Genomic DNA, 20,793 nt, shown 5'->3' on the forward strand with positions numbered 1-20,793 from the left:
CCATTGTTCACTTGATATCATAATCATGTTCACCTGATGATCATTATTCTCAGTTTTATCATTGTGACTTGCTGAGCTAGTTAGCTCATTTGTGCGATGTTGTTTATATTCTTTCCAGTTAAAAAGGAACCAGTTGGTAAAGAGGATCCCCAGTCCAGCGCGAGAGCTAGGGGTTCAGGTTGAGGAAGCTGAGCTAGTAGGCTTCTTTTGGAATAATTTAAGTCTGTAAAAGGTTGTAATAATGTTTAATACTCAGTTTGAGTTTGGAATAGTTGGGATTTGAACGGTTCGTAATATATTAGTGTGCTTGGCTTGTGTGCATACTTTAACCTGTTGCGATCCGTGGTAGTTAGTTAATAGGGTCATTACATATTATTATTATCTTTAATATTGTTATAAGCAGGTTTTAAATAAGGTGTGTGTGGATCCCAAACTTCTGACCCGGGTTTGGAGGGCGCCACAGGTTTGGTATCAGAGCTACGGGTTATAAGTCACTGACACAAGCCTAGGTTTACGGGAATAGGAAGAGGATTAGGATTAGAAGTAAGGAATAGAAAGATAGAACGTCGAGAGGTTGAGTGCTTCGGTATATCAGGTATTAGTGTAATTCGCGTTATGGTACGAGATTCTTATATTGCGATATGATTTCAGATAGCAACGATGGCCGACTCTTTTATTCCCGTATCAGCTGATCATTCAGAGCCTTCCGTTGGAGTGCCGTCTTCGGATCCACGTCCTGTTGTTCCACCAGTGTTGGCTATACTACCTCCACCTGTGTTGCAGCCCGTACCACTGCAGGCTATTCCACCCCCAGGCATGAGGCCACTTGTCAGAGGACTCCCACCTGCTGATTCAGGCTTTACTAGTCATTCAGCCACAGGAGTACCTTTCCAGTTCTCTTCCTATCCTGTCCCATATCATCAGTTTGAGGCTTGCCTTATGGAGCAGCGATTCCTACAGGGTCAGATCCAGGAGTTATTGTATATCATGTGTACTAGAGAGATGGGGAGTGGTGAGAGGCGACTTAGGGAGAGGCTCCAGGCGTTTCGTAGAGCAGCTGCTGTGAGGATTGCTGAGGCTACACATGAGGACATCACCCCTGATTTCCTAGTAGAGTGGGCTAAGTGGGTTCTAGAGGAGCTTGAGGAGATAGGAGGTCCAGATTTGTCATGAGCCAGAGACTCAGAGATGGAGATGCTAAGCAGTGTTGTTATGGTTGTATAGTATGTACATTAGTGTGTAGTGTGTATCAGTAGACTTTTGAGTTGTATTTTATAGACTAGCGATGCTGACGAGTGAGTAGGTTGTTGTACCCTTTTTGCTTTTACTTCCGAAGCGTCTTTAAGCTTGTACTACCTAAAACTTTTGATCTATATATATATATATCAGTACCTTTTTCCTTTCCAGCACTGTCATTTACTCTATTACACCTGTTTTAACTTACCTTATTTATTGCACCAGTTATACCCTGTGATACCATGTACCCTGTTTTCCATAACTATTTATATTCTGTAAAGAAGCATGCAATTTACTTATTTACAACTGTATTCAAAAAGAGATATTCCTATTTTACAAAACTTTTCCTTTATGCAAAGATTTGATTCAAAAGCTAAATAAATTGATTGATTCTTTACAGAAAATGCCTCCCAGAAGAAATACCCGCACCAACACCCAAAATGAAGAAACTAACAATAACAACCAAGATGATACAAACCCGAATGTGAACCCAGGACCCATGGACCCAGCAATAGCCCAGATTCTTCAAATTTTGGCCCAACAAACAGTTCACCTGGCACAACAACAACAAAGACAGACTAATCCCCAAGAAACCTTCAAAACTTTTCAGGAAGTAAACCCACCAGAATTCAAGGGTTCCTTAGAGCCAATTGAAGCAAATATTTTGTTAAAGGAAATAGAGAAGGCATTTGCCTTGGTAAAAGTGAAAGAGGAGCAGAAGGTTGAGTTTGCAAGTTACTATTTGAAGAATGAGGCCACCTACTGGTGGGAGATGGTGAAGATATTGGAAGGTATAGATGTTATTACTTGGGAGAGGTTTAAGGAATTATTTCTAGAAAAGTATTTTCCTCTGTTTGTTCAAGATCAGATGGAGCTGAAGTTTTTAGAGTTAAAGCAAGGAACTGTGTCGGTGGCAGATTATGAGAGTAAATTTGAAGAATTGTCAAGGTATGTGCCGTCGTATGTTGATACTGATAGAAAGAAAGCTAAGAGATTCCAGCAAGGCTTGAAGCCATGGATCAGAGGGAAGGTAGCTATTTTTGAGTTGGAGACCTATGCAGGGGTTGTACAGAAGGCTATGATCGCAGAGACAGAGAGTGAGATGTTCCAGAAGGAAAAGGAAAGCAAGAAAAGGAAAATTGAGGGAAATGAGGGTCAGTCACAACCAGGGAAGTTTCCAAACTTTAAGAAGGGCAAGTTCCAGCCAGGGAGAAATTTTAATTTCAGGAGACAAAATGCAGGAGACGGAGGCCAGGGCAACCGTCCAGCTAATGTGAATCAGCCGAATCAGTTGAGATTAACTTTTCCAGATTGTCAAGTTTGTGGAAAGAAGCATGGAGGAGTTTGTAACAAGTTGAATGTGGTATGTTTCAAATGAAATCAGAAAGGGCACTATTCGAAGGAGTGCCGAAATCAGCCAGCTAGAGAGCCAGCAAATAAGGATCAGCCTATCCGGAATCCAGCAGTGAAGGTTCCAGCCATTGGATTTACATGCTTTAAATATGGAAAGCCAGGATATATGGCCAGGGATTGCAAGACAGCAGCCCCAGTCAGTAATGCCTTGAGGATCATGGGATCTACCCCAATAGTAAATGAGACTCCAAGGGCTAGAGTCTTCGACATATCAGTGAGGGATGCTATCCAAGATGCGGATGTCGTGGCAGGTACGCTTAATGTGAATTCTTTATGTGCCAAAGTGTTAATAGATTCGGGAGCAACTCGATCGTTTGTTTCACAAGATTTTGTTAGTAAGTTAAATTGTCCAGTTGGGTATTTAAATGAAATAATGACTGTGGAGTTAGCAAATCAAGAACGTGTAACTGTGAATCAAGTTTGTGGAAATTGTGAGGTTGAGATTTCTGGTAGTAAGTTTTGTGTAGATTTGATACCATTTAAGTTAGGAGAATTTGACGTTATATTAGGGATGGATTGGTTATCTAAGCACGATGACCAAATAGATTGTTGAAATAAGAAAGTAATGGTGAAAACTCCAGAGGAAAGAATAGTAACGTTCAAAGGTCAGAAACAAGTAAAGAAGTTCTTAACGATGATTCAATCCAAGAAGTTACTACGACAAGGATGTGAGCATTTCGTAGCATATGTGATCGACAGAAGTCAGGAGTCAGCAAAACTTGAAGATATTCCAGTTGTTAATGAATTTCCAGACGTATTTCCCGATGAGTTACCAGGACTTCCTCCAGATAGAGAAATTGAATTTGCGATCGACTTAACACCTGGAACAAAACCAGTATCCAAGGCCCCGTACAGAATGGCGCCTGTTGAGATGAAAGAGCTAGCGAAGCAATTACAAGAGTTGTTAGAGAAAGGAGTAACCAAACCCAGTGTGTCCCCGTGGGGTGCACCGGTATTATTTGTCAAGAAGAAAGATGGAAGCATGAGACTATATATCGACTATAGAGAGCTCAACAAGCTTACAATCAAGAATAAGTATCCGTTACCTAGAATTGATGATTTGTTTGACCAATTGAAGGGAGCCAAGTATTTCTCCAAAATCGATTTAAGATCGGGATATCATCAACTGAAGATCAAGCCAGAAGATATACCAAAGACAGCTTTTCGAACAAGGTATGGACATTATGAATTTATAGTAATGTCTTTTGGATTGACCAACGCCCCGGCAGCATTTATGGACCTGATGAACAGAATTTTCAAGAAATATTTGGATAAGTTCGTTATTGTATTTATAGACGATATTTTGATCTATTCAAAGACTGAAGAGGATCATGCGGAACATGTGAGAACGGCTTTGGAGATTTTAAGGAAAAAGAAGTTATATGCTAAATTCTCGAAGTGTGAGTTGTGGCTACAGGAAGTTCAATTCTTAGGACACATAGTCAGTAACGAAGGGATCAAAGTGGACCCGGCAAAGATCGAAGCAATTACAAATTGGGAGAGACCGAGAACACCTACTGAGATAAGAAGTTTCTTGGGATTGGCAGGATATTATCGACGATTCGTTAAGAATTTATTAAGGATTGCAACACCATTGACAAAGCTTACACGAAAGAATGAAAAGTTTATATGGAACGACAAGTGTGAAGAAAGTTTTCAAGAGTTGAAGCGGAGATTAATCACGGCACCTGTTTTGTCACTTTCAGACGATCAAGGGAATTTCGTAATTTATAGCGATGCTTCTCACAAAGGACTAGGATGTGTTTTAATGCAGCACGAAAAGGTGATTGCGTATGTGTCAAGGCAATTGAAACCACACGAACAAAAGTATCCTACTCATGACTTGGAGCTAGCAGCTATAGTTTTCGCATTGAAGATTTGGAGACATTATCTGTATGGAGAGAAATGTGAGATTTATACGGATCACAAAAGCTTAAAGTACATATTTACCCAGAAGGAACTTAATATGAGGCAAAGGAGATGGTTAGAATTGATCAAGGATTATGATTGCTCGATTAATTATCATCCCGGTAAGGCGAACGTTGTAGCAGACGCGTTTAGTCAAAAGGAAAAGTTAAATGTGTTATCCGTACCTGAAGAGATATATAAAGAATTTCAGAAATTGGAATTGGAGATTAGAATTTGCAAGCCTGAGGAAGCAAAAGTGTACAGTATGATTTTCCAACCGGAGTTATTGGAGAAAATAAAGAAATGTCAGAAAGAGGTAATGGATCAAGGTATAAATCGTTTGGTAGGTGAGGAATTATGCACGCAACAAGATGACCAAGGTATTCTGAGGTTTTCATCTAGAATTTGGATTCCACCGGTGATGGAGTAAAAGAATGAAATTCTACAGGAGGCACATAATTCAAAGTATTCCATCCATCCAGGGAGTACCAAGATGTATAGAGATTTAAAGAAGAATTATTGGTGGCCAGACATAAAGAGGGAAATTGCGAAATGGGTTAGCAAATGTTATACCTGTCAGAGGGTTAAAACAGAACATCAGAGGCCAAGCGGATTGCTACAACCATTGGAGATTCCAGAATGGAAGTGGGAACATATTGCCATGGATTTTATAGTTAGATTACCAAGGACAAGGGTTAATAATGATGCCATTTGGGTTATAGTGGATAGACTTACCAAGTCAGCTCATTTTCTGCCTATAAATGAAAGATTTTCGCTCGACAAGTTGGTCCATATGTACCTAAATGTAGATCTCCAGTATATTGGGACGAAGTAGGAGAACGCAAGATACTTGGACCTGAACTGGTACAGCAGACAAAGGAAATTGTTGAAATTATTCAGAAGAGATTTATAGCCGCACAAGATCGTCAGAGGAAATATGCAGACCAGTCAAGGAAAAACATGGAATTTGAAGAAGGAAGCTTGATATTATTGAAAGTATCACCATGGAAAGGACTAACGAGGTTTGGGAAGAAAGGAAAGCTAAGCCCAAGATATGTCGGACCTTTTAAGATTTTAAAACGCGTTGGCAAAGTAGCTTATGAGGTTGCGTTACCACTGCACATGGAGCACATTCACAATGTCTTTCACGTATCAATGATTAAGAAATATAATCCAGACTCCAGGCATGCAATAGAATATGAGCCAATAGAGCTTCAGGCAGATTTATCATATGTAGAGAGTCCGATAGAGATTCTAGAGGAAAGAGAGAAAGTATTGAGAAATAAAGTGGTAAAGTTAGTAAGAGTATTGTGGAGAAACCCAAAGGTTGAAGAGTCAACCTGGGAGTTAGAAAGTGATATGAGAGAAAAGTACCCTCATTTGTTTTCTTAGGAGATTCTGAGGACATAATCCTTTTAAGGGGGGAAGGATGTAATATCCGGGATATATCGTGTAATTATTTTTGCTATTAAATAAGTATTATGTGTGTTCAGTATCTATTCTGTGAGTTAATTGTTAAGCGTTATCTATACTTGGATATTTAAAAGTAATATTAATTGAGTATTTTAATTTTTATATGTCCAAAATAAAATATCGATGATTGTCATATCTTCCTAATTATTTTTATGTTGATTTATGGATTTATAAGGATCATATGAAATTTATAAAATCTTTTTCCGAATATTTAAAATCTATTTTATAAAAACGGGAACCAACCGACGTCAACCGTTGTTACGTTTTTGGAACCCGGAACTCTTCCGAGAACTCCTTCCTAAACTAATTGTAATATTCCGAGCATATTCCATGTTTCGACTTTTTCGATCCGGCGTACGGTTTGTTCTGCGCGGGTCCCAGCGCAACATTTTCGATACAATATTCGTTTAGGTAAATCAATAAAACCAGTATTTTCGATAAACGGGAGCTTTTTATTAAACTATCCCAATTATCACTTCGTAGTACGTGTAACTAGGCGCTGAGACCAAGACCGCAGTACAAATTGTACTGATTTGGATAATTATCCCGAAAACCGATACCGTTTGGATCAGTTTTTACAAATAAACGTACCGTTTTATATCCGGAATGATCCAACGGGATACTAATTTTCCGTAAATATAAATAGCCTTTTTCCGTATTTTATTTTGTATCAAAATCATTTGCAGACAGATAAATATATAATTTTACAGAGAAAAATCATATATTCATAAACTGTTTCAAGAATCAAACCAACTTTTGAAGGTGTTATTGATCTTTGTTTGAAAAGCTCGAGTACTGGATTTGAAGATCTTGAGAAGCTCTATCAGAATCTGTAATCCATACACCTGCAGAATCAAAGGTTTAATTTCTAAAAATTTAATTATTTTCGAATTATTTTTATGAAAAATATGAATTTTTTTTCGGATGATTGTTTGTATGATTTGATGATTGCATGTTGTAGAGCTTGTTTTCCTGATGATTTTGGTATATTATACGTCTGATTTGGAGTTCAATAACATGTTCAAATTTGAGTTTGATTTTCGAATTTCAAAATTAGGGTTTATAACCCGTATGAATGTTCTTAATTGAAATTCGGGGGTTTCTTATTCTGGAATAGATTGATGTTGTGGTATAGTGGATTGTGTTCTCTGTGAAATTTGCAATCTAGTCGTATAAGTTTCATGAATCACCGAAGTCTGTAGAGAAGGGAGCTGTCTTTTGAAATTTTCCGAAGTTCGCCGGAAACTGCAAAACTTCACGGCCAAATTCCGGCCAACTCAGGGATGATTAGAACGATTTGTTGGCTTGGTTGTGTTCCTGGTAAAGTATAGATGTGATCTGGAGGTGTTGGTGGGGTGAGGACGCCGGGAACGTGTTCTCCGGCCACCTCTGTGTTTTCCGGCGACGGGGTGTAAAATTTGCAGTTCGGTCCCTGGACTTTTTGGGACGATACAATTAGGTCCCTGAAGTTTCCAGACTTTGCAAATTTAGGATTCCTGTTTTAAAAATATTTAAAAAACATATTTCCTATTTATTTTTATTATAAAAATTCATTTTTAATTTCTGAAAATTCTAAAAATTATTATTTTAATTCCGAAAATTATTTTTAATTCAAAAATAAATCTAAATTAATTAGTTAATCAATTTCAGTTAATTTTAATTGATTAATTGGTCAATTAATTCGAAAATTAATTGATTAATTGATTTAATTAATTATTAATTGATTTTAATTAATTATTTAATTAGATTTAATTATTTAAAAATGATTTAAAAATTCCGAAAAATAGTTTCGAGCTTTAAAATAGTATTCTAAATTATTTTCAAGACTCGATAATTATTCTAAAATTGTTGCGGAGCCAGAATTGGCCAACCGAACCCTGTTTATTAACCTGAAATTGATCCAACGACCCGTTTTAATTATGAAAAATGTTTTAAAAATCATTTTAAATACCAGAAAGCCTATTTATGACCCGAGACTTCTTTGTAAATGATATATCATTGATTACGTGATGTATTATGTGCTATATGTGACTTGTTAATTGACTATCGGTCTATATATTCAGTGTTTACTTGATTATTGCATAACTTTCAATCCGTTAATCGGATTTGGGTAAAATGAAGGGCATATAGAAGTATGTGTTGAATAGAATTCTATGAGTCAATTATTGATAGATGCTTATGATATGTGAGCAGAAGGGGGAAGACGTAGGAAAGGGACACAGATAGTTGAGGAGTAAGACGGTTGTGATTAGAAGCAAGTGCAGTGTAGTAAGCTAATACCAGGCAAGTGTTCTGAACTTTCTCGAGATATTGTAGTACTTGATAGTCTGGTTGATATTGCAAGTGCTTTGAAGCACTGAAACCCAAACCCTGATTTCAGTTATTGTTCTTGAGCCATGAACCTTATTCTTTCTAGACCATTGATTGTTGTATACCCAGACACGAACCTCAAGTATACGATACTACTCTACAAATACATGCAAACAGAATCCCAAACACTGAACTAAATTACTTGTATACTCAACCATTGCATCCTATGCTTTGAAAGCCCAAATCTTTAAAACCCTGAAATGTTGATTCCTTTGTTATCCAATTCTTTCATTACCCAACATCCAAGCTTTTAAATTGCCTTATTGATCCTCACAAGGATTAAAACCCTTTCATTGTTAAACACTTATTGTTATTATTGATTCTGGTTATTATTTATTATTGTATATTCTGTTGTTATGTTTGGAATTGGATTGTTTTTATAAAATTGTGGACCAGATTCATGGTCAGACCATACAATGGTCAAGTTAGGCTAATGTGTGCCTTGGATCCAGTAGTTAGAGCAATGCTGTGTGCCTTGCTCGGGATTAGTGCGTGACTGATCAGTAGCCTAACCTTGGTTTTTAAATTAAAAGTATAATATCCAATTCTAAATCATAATCCATTATTCACTTGATATCATAATCATGTTCACCTGATGATCATTATTCTCAGTTTTATCATTGTGACTTGCTGAGCTAGTTAGCTCATTTGTGCGATGTTGTTTATATTCTTTCCAGTTAAAAAGGAACCAGTTGGTAAAGAGGATCCCCAGTCCAGCGCGAGAGCTAGGGGTTCAGGTTGAGGAAGCTGAGCTAGTAGGCTTCTTTTGGAATAATTTAAGTCTGTAAAAGGTTGTAATAATGTTTAATACTCAGTTTGAGTTTGGAATAGTTGGGATTTGAACGGTTTGTAATATATTAGTGTGCTTGGCTTGTGTGCATACTTTAACCTGTTGCGATCCGTGGTAGTTAGTAAATAGGGTCATTGCATATTATTATTATCTTTAATATTGTTATAAGCAGGTTTTAAATAAGGTGTGTGTGGACCCCAAACTTCTGACCCGGGTTTGGAGGGCGCCACATTTCAGACCAAGAGTATGAGTCTAAACATATGTCGTACGGCTTGTTGCATTTGTCTTTGCTCTCTTCTACAAAAATAATGAAAATTTAAATTATCATGATACCGAGACAGCCTAAATACTTAACATCACAGAAGTATACCTGAACACTCTCATCATTCCAATATTCCAGGAGCATTTTAAAAGTCTCCAGTGGAATGTCATCTGGCCTGTTTACCAATCTCAGTTCATCGTTCTCATAGGGTGTAAAATGACCTGCCTTAATTCGACTCTTGTACGTCTTCCAACATGAATGAATTGTCTCGATCACCCAATTTTCCAACTCATCGGGAATTATATATCGGGCCTCGCAAACATTAATGAGAATACATTAAAAAAATAGTCCTCCCTAATTAGTTTTTCATAAATTATCCTTATAATTATAAATGATAATTAAAACTAAACATAATATGTCCCTACCTTGACAGAAATAAAAAGTAAAGATAAACAATGATATATAGTCATAAATACCTTGACGTAATTCCACTAAGTCTCCCTCAACTGTATCGGGACATGGCGCCAAGTAACATAAGTTAGCGACACGCATCACTTAGCAAGTGTTCCAATGAAGCTACTTAATTCCGATAATATTTTATCATTTCTACAATAGGCTGGTAATCATCATGCATTCCCATGACAATTCTCTGTTCCAAGCTTCTCATATGAACTCTGTCCATCCTAGTTTTTCCTCTCATCCTTTGAGGAATTACAACTGCATTTTTTGAAATTTTTGAATAATAACAGGAAGGTAGGACCAAAATTGAAATTTAAAATGAAAAGAAAGAGAATAGGCTAACCTTGCTCATCACCTTCCTCACCGCCTTCTTCAGCACCTTCCTCAATATCAATATCAGGGATTATATTCTCCTCGACAATATTCTTACTTGCACTAACAACTAATTTTTCCTTTTCAGTTATTTCTTGTTGAGCTTTTCCCTTTTCAGCCTGTTCCTTTTGTCGTTTTCGCATAGCCCAATAAGAGGCCATTGAACCTTTGCCGTCATCTGCTTCTGGTAAGTCAACTATAAGAGCTGGAGATGTTACAGGTATAGATCGACATGTGTCCTCCTTCTCACTTGCGTTCTGAGTTGCAGGCTTGGCTGAATTGGCTTGGGAACGTGTTGTTGGTCCATGTCCCATTAACAACTTTTTCTTTTTTGTCTTCTTTTTACCCTACAAAATAAAATTTATTACGTCGTAGTAATCGAATTATAATGCAGAAACTTAAAAATAAAGAACTATGGCTATGACAAACCTTTGGTGGAGTCACTGATGCTTCACCTTCACTAACCGCATCGTGTCCTGCATCCTTTCTTGGATCATAATCTTCACTTCCATCTTGTGATTTCTCATTTCCCTTGCATCTTTTTAATCCCGCTGACAGTGTAGGAAACTTCAGAGTATATAGAACTTCATTATTCATCTTCACTCTTACTGCCCTCTCTCTTTCATAGTCTGTTAGAGGTGGTGGAGGGGGTAGAATGGTCCTCTCACTCTGCATATAAAAATTAAAAATTATGTCACATATCTTTATTCGGAAAGTACTATTTTATATGTTATTGAGAATTTACTATAGGAACATATTTAACCTGAACCTCATTTTCTCCCATTATTTCTGTTACATGTGGTTTGCGTAAATCCAATTTCCTTTTGGCAGCTGAAGGCTTACAAGTCACAGATCTCTCATTGCATTCTCCCAATTTATGAAGTCGTGGTGACTTTCGAGTTGCTTCTAGTGGCCCTTTCTTATCTGAAACCAACTTCATTTTTTTGTTATGCTGCTGTTGTAGCTGTAGTTGATGAGTCGTCATGAATTGGAGCTTTGGTGGTTTTTTAGCTACAAAAAATGAGGTAGTTACACAAGAGTTTAAAGTAAAAGTTCATATAATGTAAACTACTGTAAAATACATTGCAAACAAGGTTATATAGTTGCAAAAAAAGATGCATGTACCTGCAAATAGATTAGGTCTTGGTCGCATGACCACATGGGGCTGCATTTTTGGCATTGGATTTACAGTCATGTCAATGACATTATCGATGTAAAAATCAATATGATCTCCACTGTGTGTTTGGTCAACCAATCAATTAAGCTCCACATCACTAGTCAGTAACTTCCAATCACCCTCTGGACCAACATAAATTCCTCTAATTTATGAATACTCAAGGTCATCTTTTACGTGCTCCATTAGGACTGTATATGAGAATTTTTCAGTGTTGACATCCCATATAATAGTCTCTTCCCCATGAACATAGTGTGTACCCTGAAATTCACCTTGATCGTGTAATCTGAAATGAACTACTTTTTCCATCCTATAAAAAAATAAGAAAACAGATATATTAAAGTACGAAAAGAGAGTGCACAAGGTTCAAATTTGATTAAATAAAATGGCAAGTCATAAATCACAAAGGATAAAAAGCACTTAAATGTATAGAAATAAACTTCCTGGACTTAATTAATTTGACTTCATTAACATTATAATAAAGATTAAGTTCGACAATTACAATACACAAATAAACATAAATATGCAAGCAGCCCTTTGATCACATTAAAAAGTACAATTTAATGAAAATCAACAAATTTAACTTTTTGCATAAACATTTTAGGCAGGGGCTTGGACTACGTCCGTCTCGATAAGGACTTTTCTGGTTGGAACATCATCCCTTGACCAAATCTCCTCGTCTTTTTTTCCATTTCTGCACCAAGGTGTGCATCATGTATAACTGATTCATCTTGTTCTTGATCATCTTCTACATCACACCAGTCCCGCGGAAGTTTCTTGATGACATTGTACATCATATTTTCAACTGGATCTTCTACATAGAATACCTGTTGTACTTGTGAAACCATGAGATATGGATCGGATTTCTAGCATTTTCGATTAAAATTCACTCAAGTCAGCCCATACAAGTCCTTTTCTTCTTGGTACCAACAACACTTAAACAAAACTACAGAAAATTCCCCCCAGTAATCAAGTTCTACTATCTCTTCAATTGCTCCATAGTAATTGACTTCTCCAATAATTGGGTTATGATCTTTTGAACTTGCAAAACTGGTCGTCACGGCCGTTAAAAACACACCACTATTTTGTGTTGTGCATCTAGCATCCCTGTTCTTTGTATGGTATCTGTAACCATTGATTACATATCCACCATATCTCTTAGTTGATCGATTAGGGCCCATTGCAAGAATTTCTAATTCCTTTGAAATATTTCTCTTTTTGGAAACCTCTTCTTTTATCCACTTCCAGAAGTCTTCCGTATGCTCTCTAGCCCTTTTATAACTTTTCAACTTTGATTGACCATAAACCATAGCTTGATGCTTCACCATCAACTCCTCTACTTTTTTGTTTTAAGAATTAAATAAAATATAATGATGCATTTCTGTCCACTGAGATACCTTTAAATGTATGGCTTTTCCGTCTTTATTTTTTCTTGTACCAATATGGTATTCCAACTTTTCTGCACAACCTTCAAATTTTCTAGACTGGACTGTATTTGATCTGGCATTGCTACCTAAGAATCTTGAACAAAATGTCAAGAATTCTTCTACAAGGTAACCCTCAGCGATAGAACCCTCTGGTTTACTTCTGTTCCTCACATAATTTTTAAGTTTGCATAAATATCGCTCAACTTCCCACATGGAACGAAGGTGTGCTGGTCCACCATAAGCTAATTCACTACATAAGTGGACCAACAGATGGACTATTATATCAAAGAATGCTTGTGTAAATACAGTCTCAAATTGACAAAGAATTTCCATAATTTCTTGATGCAGCCTGTTCATCTCACTTAAGTCGATCACTTTGCTCCAAACACTTCTCAAAAAGGCCCCTAATCAAATTAAAGAGATAGAAACCACATGTTTAAGTGATTTTTTAACCGAAAACTGCAATAAATGATGCAACACAAAATGTGCATCATGACACTTCTAGCATGATACTTTTCTTTCCTTGGTATGCACAAACCGAGCGATATTGGATGCACTACCATAGGGCAACTTGGCATTTTTCAGTACCTTGCAAAATCGATCTTTCTCATCGTTCGTCATGTCAAATATGGCAGCTCTGATTTCTAGGTATTTACCATCACTTAATTTAACATGATGAAGCTCCTTCCTGATGCCAAGTTCTTCGAGATCTAAACACGCATTGACATGGTGTTTTGATTTTCCAGGAACATTCAATATAGTGCTAATTATGCTCTCACAAATGTTATTCTCGATATGCATAACATCGAGGTTATGCCGATGTAAATTATGGCTCCAATACGGTAAACTGAAAAATATTGATTTTTTCTTGAAAGGGGAATCAACTCTCTTCACCTTTTTTCTTTCTACCTCCTTCTTCTTCTTTCCGAACTCATTTTCAAAATTTGACAATAACTCTTCGATGTCCATTCCAGATAAAGTTGCAGGAGGCTCTCCCAGTTCAATTTGACCATTGAACTTTTTTTTATCGAACCTCCATTTGTGTCCTTCACACAGAAATTTTCTATGGCTCATGTAGCATACTTTTCTTCTATATTTTAGGTACATTGAAGATGTCTCGTAATTACATACAGGACATCCTAAATACCCCTTCGTACTCCAACCGGATAACATTGCATAGCCCGAGAAAATGCTGATTGTCCATAAAAGACTTGCACGTAAGGTAAATGTCTGACCAGTAGAAGCATCGTATCTTTCTGCACCTTCATTACACAACTCGTTCAACTCGGAGATTGTTAGGGCGAAAACACGCGCTAATAATACACGCAAGTATACGCGTTCGCAAGTAATATAGAATACTTTCTAGTTCGTTCCCACAGAGACTCAGACTAATTATGTTCAATTAAACTCACTCACCAATGTATGATTACTTCTCAATGTTAAGACAATAACACTTAGATTTGATTAACTAATTATTAACTACAATTAACTACTAAAATTAACCACTTAATTAACACTTTGAATTAACAATATTAAAACACTCATGAGATCACAACTTCATTACTACTTCCTTCAATAGTCATTGTTATTACCCTTAGCATGCAACAGTGATGACATTAATCGAATAACACGAAACTGATAAAAGCCAACTTTCATTGTACTAATACCATTCTACCAAACATCTACAATTAAGATAGAAGTTGAATAATCATCAATTATGTTAAGTCCCTATATATCTATAGAAATTGACAACATAATGATTTAAGAACAAGTTATTCCTTTTGATTACACAGGGCGAATAAAACTGTCAAAGTTACCCACTAATCATGCAACATCGTACATGAACGTATGCTAGCATGGAAAGTTCTAAATCTCAAGATCTACCGTCGCTTCACAAGAGATTAACACCCTATCTTATATGTTCGCGACGCACATAAGACGAATACGCACAACCAATACTAGATATCATACAATCATCACACACTAAGGTATTAAAGAACTAACTAAAGAATTCCATAGTAAATCCGTTACGACCCCATGATCACGATTAGCCCATGTTAGCACTTATCGTCATCATGGGTTCATATGAAAACATGATAAATAAACACAAAAGAATAATAACTAAACTAATTATATTAAACCAGAGTACGTCACAAGAGTAATAGGTTTAAAACAAAGAAAACTAGCATCCAACGTTACAACGAAATAAAGAACCACAAGAAAATATGCTTCCTCTTCGTTGCCGTGTGCTAAAACGGTCTTCTTCCTTATCTCCTTCGCTCCTTGATTAATACAACGATCCAACACACGTGAAACGTCTCTGAAATCTACTTATATAGGAGTCCCATAAAACTCAGATTACATAGAAGTTGGAAGCCAAACCGAATTAGAAGTCTAAAATATTTATTCTGAATTCACGATCCTGCGCGGCCGCTCAGCATAGCTGAGCGGACGCTCAGCTTCCTGCGCGGCCTCTCTGCATAGTTGAGCGGGCGCTTAGACCTCTACTGGAAAATAGTCTGATTTTGCTCCGTTTCTTCGCTGTAATCTGCTCATCTCTTCCCACTTGCAATTCTGAACACATGCCAAGGCTTATTATTGATGATTTCTCCCTCGAAATACAACTAATACCCTGAAATGCATAAACACTAGAAAAACGCATCAAATACACAAAATACTTGATTTCAAGACACCTATTTAAGCTAATATAAGACGTTCTAAGTGGTATAAAATGCCACTTATCACACCCCCAAACTTAAATCGATGCTTGTCCTCAAGCGTCACAGACTCAAAAATAAAAACATGCATGAATGCAATCTATATGAAATGCAGCGATCCCCCTTACTACGACCAAACCAACCAACTTACAACATCTCAACAAATGAAATTAGGCGACTAAAGATCAATTACATCATGCAAACTATCATACAGCCAGAAACGTGGTGTGTGCAGATGCTTAACAGATATGCTTCGGAACTAGATCAATTATCATGACTCAATTATCATCAAGACAATCACGTGATTATACAAAGAATAAAAATTCTAGGCACAAAGTGACTTATAACACTACAAGAATCCTGGAGCTTATTACGGAATCATGCTTTTTATTCATAACAATAATGCTTATTTGACCGTGCAATGAGTGAGGTCCACAAAAGACTTATACAATGGTACCCATGTAGCGAGCGTTAGGTTAGCGGATCCCAGACTCTAAAAGCCTTAGGTCACTAGGCACAAAGTCCCCTAAGAACTTAATAACTCGAATACCAAAGAGCCCACTCGTGATCAATTATGCATAAACACATACTTTTTTTTCTTTTTTTTCTCTTTTTTTTTCAAAATTTCTGAGCAAGTGCATTTCGCTCCATCTTGCTCAATCCTAGACTACTCGCATAAACATATGAGCCGGCTACTAGCCATTTGACGCCTAGCCACAATTAGCAACGAATTCCATTTTTTTACTCCATTTTTTTCTTTTCATGCCTTTTATCACTAAGAACCTATTATAAAATTCTAAGCATAATAAATCGATTAACCTTGAAAACAATCAGACCATAACAACCACCTAGTCCTTAAGCATTCTCTAAGACTTAGTGAAAATACAAGTGTTTCTTGCATGCATATCAACCTACACGACTCAATATTACTTTAACGCTATCACTACACTCGCATCGACATCACAAATCAGTTGGCAAATCATCACAAAAGGGATCATGGTATATGCATGAGCTACATGACATGATAAACAAATAAAGCTATAAATAATAATAAAAAACTATATGGAAAAAATTATGCAATTATATGAACTAAACTATCGTGAATATGCAACTATATGACACACACACAAAATATTCCTTAACTACCACCCCCAAACTTAAAATCTTCACTGTCCCCAGTGAAGGTAGTAGAAAGGAACACAGGGTATACCTACTCGGAGTCATCATCATCGTCACCCTCAGTGGGTGGTGTATTAGGAGGCGGATATGCAGAGTCCTCACCAAAAACTGGCCACTGGATGTCAGCTCCAAGGCCTCGAAAAGCAGTCCCAAGCGCAAGGGTGAGCTCCTGAGCAAACCTGCTCTGCGTCTCGTACATAGCATCCATCCTCCGTGACAGCCTCCTATACTGGGCATCAGCCATCCCAGCACCCTCCTGAGCTCTAGAAGAACCAGCCTCATCACGCCTCGGCCTCGCCATAGTAGCACCTCATGCTGGATGCCCTCCTGGAAGACGATAACCCAGCCCATGCTCCTCAGGCTTACCACCGGTCCACTCCTGCATCGCATTCAGAGTCCCGGAATCAATAAGAGCGGCCGGCAACTGCAACTGCTCATGAGACGGCCACTGAACTCCCACCGCTCGGCAAAGCTTAGTAACCGTGGATGCATAAGGGATGTTCATGTGCTTAGCTCCCCTCAAAAACTTCAGAATTCCTTGGTAAATAAACTCACCAAGGTCTACATGGTACTCCTCATTCAAAATTCCCCACAACAACTGTGCTCTCTCAACTGTGACCTCATGTGCATGCGAAGAAGGCAGAATATTAGCAAAAATAAACGCATTCCATGCACGGGCATACATGTTCATCGCGATCGCCGGAAAGTGATGATACTCATTAGTTCCAGTCTTGAAAGTCCATACTGTGCCCGGCCTACAGAGAGTAGCACAAATCAAATCCAAGTCAAAATCCTCACCAGTCTTCTCATTCCAGTTCTCCTCTGTGGGCTTCCTCTGTCTCTGCCCAATCACACAGTGAATCGCCGCTGGGTGATAATCAACCATCATCCCCCGGACCACAGAAAACCCATTCTTCTCGGCCTTCACGTTCGCATAGAACTCGTGAACCACGCTCATAGGCACTGCTTCAGGCGACTCACAAAAAGCTATCCATCCCTTCTCAGCTATCATAGGCAGCAACTCACCATCCCTCCCTGATGGTAAAAATCCCCTCTGCTTCATAATCGGGTTCCCCAGAAGCCTAGTGTACTCTTCCTCAGCGGCCCTATCATTCAAACGAGGCCTCATAGCAGTACTCCTCGAAGAATTAGCAGTCGGGACTGTGATGCTGCTATCAATAGTCCTTGCTCTCTTGGGTGCCATCGAATCTGAATAAAAGTGCTTGAGAATTGTGTTTTTGTGTTTGGGAGAGAGTTGAAGTGTAGAAAGTGTATGGGAGATATATGGGAGAGGTGTATGTATATATAGGGTATGGATTAGGGTAGAATTTGATTAGGAGTGGGTTTAGGGTGCAAAATCATGGGATAATGGGGAATAGGTCGTGGGTTTTATGGGCTGTAATTTGTTTTTTTATTTTCTGATTTTTTTTGGATTTTTTATGGACTAAATTTTTTTTCTCCCAGCCGACCCCTGAGCGGGCGCTCTGGGGGCTACTGGATTTTTTTTTTCTGGTCCCGTTTTTCTGATTTTTTGTGGTTTTGGATAAGTTATTAACTTCTAAGGGTTCCTGTAACAACAAATCATGGGTTGCCTCCCACGCAGTGCTTCTTTTTCGTCATTAGCTTGACATTGCGTACCTTCCTCAAGTTGACAATAAAATGGCACTAACCACTTCTCGGTTTGCCGTGTCTCCATAGTAGTGCTTCAACCGCTGACCATTAACCTTGAATGCTTGGTCCGGATCATTCTCAAAAATCTCCACCGCTCCGTGTTGAAACACAGTTTTGACAATAAAAGGTCCAGACCACCTTGATTTCAACTTCCCAGGAAAAAGTCGGAGACGAGAGTTGAATAAGAGAACTTGTTGCCCCGGCACGAATAACTTAGGATGTAGCTTCCTATCGTGCCACCTCTTCACCTTTTCCTTGTATATTTTGTTGTTCTCGTACGCTTGGAGTCGAAATTCATCAAGTTCATTAAGCTGAAGCATTCGCTTCTTACCAGCTGCATCTAGATCCAGGTTTAACTTTTTCAACGCCCAATAGGCCTTATGCTCAAGCTCCGCCGGTAAATGACATCCCTTACCATACACCGGTTGAAACGGGGACATACCAAGTGGAGATTTGTATGTTGTTCTGTAAGCCCAAACAGCTTCATCGAGCTTTAAAGACCAATCCTTCCTTGATGGACAAACAACCTTCTCTAGAATACGCTTGATCTCTCTGTTGGATACTTTCGCTTGACCATTTGTTTGCAGATGATAGACAGTAGCAACTCGATGATTCACATTATAACATTTCATCATAGAAGTGAACTTACGGTTGCAGAAATGCGACCCTTCATCACTTATGATTACTCGTGGCGTTCCAAACCTTGTGAAAATCTGCTTATGAAGAAAATTCAACACTGCCTTTGCATCATTTGTCGGTAGAGCTTTGACTTCTACCCATTTTGAGACATAATCGACTGCCGGCAATATGTACTGATTGTTGCAGGACGAGACAAAAGGCCCCATAAAATTGATTCCCCAAACATCAAAGACCTCGACTTCAAGCATCACATTTAAAGGCATCTCATGCTTTCTCGTCAAATTTCCCACTCTTTGGCAACGATCACATCTTAAAACAAACTGATGAGCATCCTTAAACAAAGTAGGGCAGAAAAAACCTGCTTGCAGAATACGAGCTGTCGTCTTCTCACCACCATAGTGTCCACCATAAACTGTAGAGTGGCAGTCTCGTAATATCCCCTCCGTCTCACAGAATGGGATACATCTCCTGATGATCTGGTCAGCTCCCTGTCTAAACAAATACGGTTCATCCCACATATACCACTTCACCTCATGCAGAAACTTCTTCTTTTGAGCTGTGGTCAAATTAGTTGGCATTATATTGCTGACGAGATAATTCACAATATCTGCGAACCATGGCTCTTCCTCCTGAACTGTGAACAACTGCTCATCCGGAAAAGATTCGTTGATCAATATCTTATCATGTGAAGTAGACTCGGGATTCTCCAATCTAGAGAGATGGCCAGCTACTTGATTCTCAGTACCTTTTCAATCCTTGATCTCTAACTCAAATTCTTGTAGTAAGAGCACCCAACGAATTAGTCTCGGCTTCGAATCCTTCTTGGAAACCAAATAGCGAATGGCCGCATGATCAGTGAATACTGTAACTTTTGTCCCAAGCAGATAAGATCAAAATTTCTTAAAACCAAAGACTATAGCTAAGAGCTCCTTCTCAGTAGTGGCGTAGTACATTTGGTCCCCATTTAAGGTCTTGCTAGCATAGTAGACCACATGAAAGAGATTATTCTTGTGCTGCCCAAGAACTGTGCCTACCGCATAATCACTCACATCACACATCATCTCAAAAGGCTCTGTCCAATCCGGTGCTGTAATAACTGGTGCAGTGATTAAACTCTTCTTAAGAGTCTCGAATGCCGTCAAACATTCATCATCAAATTTGAAAGGCACATCCTTCTCAAGCAAGTTGCACGGCGGCTTAGATATCTTCGAAAAGTCCTTGATGAAACGTCGATAAAAACCCGCATGACCAAGAAAACTACGAATTCCTTTTACAGAAATAGGTGGTGGAAGATTTTCAATGACTCCCACCTTGGCTTTGTCCACCTCAAGACCCTTGCTAGAGACCTTATGCCCAAGAATAATGCATTCACGCACCATAAAATGACATTTTTCCTAATTAAGCACCAAATTAGTTTCCACACACCTTTTGAGCACGGCACGAAGATTATTCAAACATTCATCATACAAATTTCCAAAGACGGAGAAGTCGTCCATGAACACCTCGACATTATTTCCAATCATGTCAGAGAATATAGCCATCATACATCTCTGAAAAGTGGTCGGTGCGCCACATAACCCAAACGAAACTCTGTGAAAAGCAAATGTGCCAAATGGACAAGTGAAGGTAGTCTTTTCTTGATCCTCTGGTGCAATACAAATCTGATTATACCCCGAATAGCCATCCAGAAGATAATAATACTC

The sequence above is a fragment of the Apium graveolens genome, chromosome 10 (assembly GCF_009905375.1).
Source record: "Apium graveolens cultivar Ventura chromosome 10, ASM990537v1, whole genome shotgun sequence".
Taxonomy (NCBI): Eukaryota; Viridiplantae; Streptophyta; class Magnoliopsida; order Apiales; family Apiaceae; genus Apium; species Apium graveolens.